Here is a 5845-nt window from a genome sequence, read left to right on the forward strand (position 1 = left end):
AAATCATAATGTTTATGTTATGGAATTAACTGTGTCCTCCCTAATTCATGTTCATAGGGTTGAAGCCCTAACCTGCAATACCTTAGAATGTGACTATATTTGGAGATAGAGCCTTTAAAGTGGTAATTAAGTTAAAATGTGTCCTCTAGGGTGGGCCCTAATCCAATCTGACTAGTGTCCTTATAAGAACAGATTAGGATACACAGAGAGACACCAGGGATATTCACGTATAGATGAAAGGACATATAAGGCCAATGCAAGAAGGTGACCATCTACAAGGCAAGGAAAGGAGCCTCAGGAGAAAGGAAACCTGTCCACACCTTGATCTTTGACTTCTGGCCTCCAGAATTGTTAGAAAATGAATTTGTTGTTTAAGCCAGCCACTCTGTGATCTTTTGTTATGGCAGTCCTAGCAGACTAACACAATTTAACCCACAAGCCCCTCTGAGTTCAGTAACACCCCTTACACAAATATTCATTGAAAATCTAGTAAGAGGCATATACTGGGATTGTTTCAGTAAGGAGAGCTTATACCTGCAAGATTTTTAGAACCTGACAAACAGTTCTTTAAGCAATTTAATAATCTTCCATAAGGAGAAGTCTGGAGCTAGGAAGCCCAGGATTGGTTCCTCAACTCAAAGTCATCAAAAAGCCAGCCTATTCATAACCTCTTGCTCGGCCATCTTCAGCTTTTGGGCTTTTTGGTGTTTATGCTATTGTAACCTCGATGAAACAACTCAGCTACCAGAGCTTTAGGCATGACTGTATCACATCAGCATCACAGACTATAAGAAAGAAGGAGAGCAAACCTCACAGGGCTATCTTTTTTTTATGGTCAATCAATTTTTTTTTCCACATCTTTATTGGAGTATAATTGCTTTACAATGGTGTGTTAGTTTCTGCCTTACAACAAAATGAATCAGCCATACATATACATATGTTCCCATATCTCTTCCCTCTTGTGTTTCCCTCCCTCCCTCCCGCCCTCCCTATCCCACCCCTCCAGGCGGTCACAAAGCACCGAGCTGATCTCCCTGTGCTATGCGGCTGCTTCCCACTAGCTGTCTACCTTACGTTTGGTAGTGTATATATGTCCATGCCTCTCTCTCGCTTTGTCACAGCTATCTTTTTAATACATAAAGAAAAGCTTTTCCCCAACCCCCTAGCTGACTTTCTTTCATGCTTGGTAATATTAATGTGATATACACATGCATCCATTCTTTCCACGCAAAATTACTGCACATAAGTATCAGGCAAATACCCTTTCTTATGAGTTATTAATAATCTGGCCCTGAATATTGGGCGCAATCATTAATTATAGAGCTGAGGAGAGCTTCTTGCTTGAATTACTATAGGAATCACCCATGTGTCTTCTACCCACTGAAAACCCTGTTAAAATAACAGTAATTTGCTAAACTGGTTAGAGTAAATAATCCAACTCACAATATTTTTCCTCTTGGTCTTCTCAGTTACCATATATAAATAAATCAGAGTATTTACAGCACATTCTCTAGATACAGATTTAGGTGACATGAGGGATATAAAAAGATTTTCCATGCACAATATCCTTTCAGATTTATTAGGGAAATAAGACCTATGTTCAAAAGAAAATGTGAGCAAGAATGAAATATTCCTATATAAGTAATACTTCTATTTTAAATTGTCATTCTGTTTAGTTGGCAGTTTCCCAAACTTACACACCTGTTCGTTTAACCTACAATTCTCTTCCTTTCTCTCCCTCTTCCTCCATATGCTTTGAAACTCAGATCGAGCATTAGCTCCAGTATAAAACTTTGTCCAGCCATCCACACCTTCTTTGTGTACCCTCTGCAAAATGTTTCAACATCACAAGCTATCAATTCTTGCATGTATTTGTTTTCAGGCTTGTCTCATGCAAGATTACACTCATTCAACTTTGTGTACCTGACAACTAGCACAACACTGGAAACAGAGGAGATCAACCAAATATGTGAATAAAACAATGGGAGTTTGACTATTTAAAAAGGAGACAAGAATACAATACTGTAAGGACCAAAAGAACTAAAGAAGCACAGGAGTCATTTGAGATCCCTTCATGGTGAAGGAATTAACTAGAACTAGAAGCATGCTTACCCTAAAAGAAAAATATCTGGTCTCTGAATTAATTTTAAGTTATTTGCAGTGAGAAATAAGATCATACTTTACTGTTCCTGGGCTACAAACTTTGAAGACTAAATACATTTTCCTGCTTCTGTGCTAAACAAAACTGGGACTGGGCAAAAGCAACTTAGCAGCTTGCTATAGGAAATACTTGCTTTGGAAGATAAGTCTATGAACCAACCAAAATAGCTTACTTATAAAGACTAATAGCTCACTTCAAGACCTTCTCCTTATCATGTCCACCAAACCAAAGCTACTTTGTTATAAATTTTGCCAATCCCAGTTTCCTCCCTTGCAATATCAGCCTTAAAAATCACCTAGGGCCCTATATACTTGCTCCTGGAAATTCTCCCTTCACAGACCTGGCTAACAATCTATCATACTGGTGTTCTTTCTTACTGTAAGTCTAACAAGCTCAGATTTGCATGATCAACATGTGTTTCTGATGGTCTTTTGGTGGAGCTAAAGGCCAATAGTAGCCTTAAAATGAATTTGACATATACCCAGCTTTGAAGAAAGTATATCTGATGTAGGAAAGCAACTTTTGTGTTATTTACCTTAGATTTTATTCTTCTCCCCAAATATGAGGAGGCATGAGTAATTTACAAAAACACGAAGTATTTTTGTTCTTTTTTAAAGTGACAGCTAAAGTTATCAATTTTTTCCCTTGCTTCCTCTGTTAAGAATTATTTCCTCATATTTTCATACTCAAATTTATTGACTGGTATTACCTTAAAAATAACCATTTATTTCATTTATTTTTAACAGCTTTATTAGGGCCCAAGTATTTATTATAGGAAATGTACATTTCCTCTAAAAGAATTCCCAAGACATAAAACCACTGTCTCCTTTTCAAAGTGTTTTAACCTAATGAATATCCATGAGAAAGAAAATATACTGTCACCATTCTATTACAAGATGTTATTTATAGAAATTTTATATATTTCAGTTGCTTTACTATATCAAGTTACAACTGGTTGTCATCATCTCTGAAACCTGAAATCTATAATCTATGTTGGATGAATGAAATAAATAAATGCTTGGTAAATAAATAAATGGATAAATGAATTGTTATAAATTGACATAATTCCAGGAAGCCACAGGTGCCTAAGTATTTCAATGAATATGTTGTCATTTTAAGAATTACTGACTGCCAATATTTCTTTATCTGTTATCCTTCAAAAGGCTCATATCCATCTACCTTTGTGTGCTATTTTAATCATTATTTTTTATAGCCCATATGTTTTATTTTCCATTTTCCTTTATTGTTTCCTTTTAGCATTACTTACTTGTTTCCTTTTGTAGTTTATTTGATCCATAAGGATCTTATAAAGAAAGTATTTTTTAAATTAATTCAACATTGCTAGGTTCTCATTAACTTCATTTCATATCCTTAGCATAACTTCGACCTCTTATTTACACCTTAGTGCAAATTTCTTCACTTTCTTGGAGTTTAAGTAAAAAATGGTATACAACATTGTAAATCAACTATACTCCAATAAAAATCAATTTTAAAAAGGTAGAATAATTAAAACACAGCATGGAACAATAAGGGAAAAACTACTGTTTTTAGATACTAGTTGTAATAAGTGATAAAGAAATTTTTAAAAGGAAATTCTATATTTACATAGATGAGATAAATATAAAAATTCTAAAGGAAAAACACTAAATAAGAAGAAAGTAATGCATACATTAAAGACATATGAAAAAGTACATTTAGGTGAATTAATTTTCATTGCTTTAAATCACAAGACAAAGTTTGGCATTCAGTCTTCTAAATAAAATGGTTTTTAGCTCTGTCTTGATCAAATGTCACACTAGAGACTAGAACACCGTATGGCTCATAGTAGAGGCTCAATACATATATTTCTTCGAATATATCTAACAAACTTACCAAAAATTGTAATGTTAAAATTTTCTGTCCTCAGCAAATGTTAACAGATTGCAGAAGGCCACAGGCTTCTGGATTAATGTATCATTAAGGGAACAGCTGCCACTATTTTTAATGAGGTTCCTTTTCCAATGACGTAAGCAAAATTATTAGGTTATAGGTTTTCTAATACCCAATATCAAATATCAGCCTGATCATTTTCACTGGTAAGAGCAAAGTTTTTACAAGTCCCCTTTCTCTGAAACCATCAAAGATTACAATGACTACCCCTAACTGTTAAGGCTATTTGAAAAGCTGATATGTCTCAAAACCTCAGAAGGGATACTCCTATAGGTAATGGACTTTATTCAAAGAAGTCTGATTTCAACTCAATCCAAAAATCATTTCTTAGTTCTCATTGTGTGCAAGCAAAGCTTTGGACCAGGCACTGAGGGGCTATGGAGACCAGAAGACACAGAGGATGATCTTAAGGAACTTGCCCTCAAGGAGCTGGCCTTCAAGTAAAAGAATAATAAACACAAATAGGCAGTGCACTCAGCAGTCCCACAGATCTCTGTCTTGCTCCAACGATGTTTGGACGGAACAGACCGCAGGGACATCCCTTGCTCCAGCCTCTGACCACTCTCCAACCTTTTTTCCAGTCACAACCTTTGGAATCAGCCACTCAGCTATCCTTCGTCACCAGGACTAGCCAACACCATTTTTTGAGCTTAACTTCTTATTACCGATCAACCATGAGCTCCCAGATCTGTCAGAATTATTCCACCGAGGGGGAGGTCGCTATCAACCGCCTGGTCAACATGCATCTGCAGGCCTCCTACACCTACCTCTCTTTGGACTTCTATTTCGACTGTGACTATTTGGCTCTGAAGGGCATGGGCTACTTCTTCCGTGAACTGACTGAGGAGAAGTGCGAGGGTGCCAAGAGTCTCTTGAAAATGCAAAAGCAGCACGGTGGTCATGCCCTCTTCCAGGATGTGCAGAAGCCATCTCAAAATGAGTGGGGTAAAACCCAGGACGCTATGGAAGCTGCCATTCTCATGGAGAAGAACCTGAACCAGGCCCTTTTGGATCTGCATGCCCTGGGTTCTGCCTGTGCAGGCCCCCACCTCTGTGACTTCCTAGAGAGCCACCTCCCAGATGAGGAGGTGAAACTCATCAAGATGGGTGACCACCTGACCAACCTCTGCAGGCTGGATGATCTCTAGGTTTGCCTGAGCAAGAATCCCTTTGAAAGGCTCACGCTCAAGCATGACTAGGAGCCTCCGGAGCCCAGTGGTCTTTGAGGAGCCCTCTCTGGTGTCAGGGCTTCTGCCTGAAGCCCCTCTCTGCAGAAACTAGGCAACTTTTTAACCACTCTGGAGCACTCTCACCCAAGCCTTGGACCAAATGGAAACAGTGAAGCTTTTTGAAGCAAAAAAGAAAAAAAAAAAAAGAAGAAGAAAGAAAGAAAGAAAAGAAACAAAAATAACTGTAATTCAAAGTAAAGTGACATATTTGTACAAATGGGGATAAAAGAAATATGATTGGGAGACACAGGGAGAGAGGTTATGATCTCCAAAAGTGAAACTAGAAAAGCTTTCAGGATTTTCTAGTTACTGATTAAGTATTATGTCAAATACAATTGTGAGGAAAAGAGAGAAGATATTTTAGGTGAAACAGAGACAAAGATGTCTGCATATGCATGGCCTGGACAGAGACAGTGAAGATTATGGAATATGGGAGGATATACTGCAAAGAAAAATTGGAAATGTGTCAGGGACAAGATTGTGAAGACCTTGAATATCATGCTAAGGAATTTGTATTTATACCCTC

At 37.4% G+C, this 5845-nt stretch overlaps 1 pseudogene; it reads left to right on the plus strand.

Annotated features, from left to right (window-relative positions):
- The first annotated feature begins 2821 nt into the window (after nucleotides 1-2821).
- On the plus strand, nucleotides 2822-5421 carry LOC111179177 (ferritin light chain pseudogene; annotated as a pseudogene).
- Nucleotides 5422-5845: the final 424 nt, after the last annotated feature.

This window comes from Delphinapterus leucas, chromosome 4, assembly GCF_059928025.1.
Source record: "Delphinapterus leucas isolate spDelLeu-1000000601 "Yukka" chromosome 4, BTC_Dleu_Yukka2, whole genome shotgun sequence".
Lineage (NCBI taxonomy): Eukaryota > Metazoa > Chordata > Mammalia > Artiodactyla > Monodontidae > Delphinapterus > Delphinapterus leucas.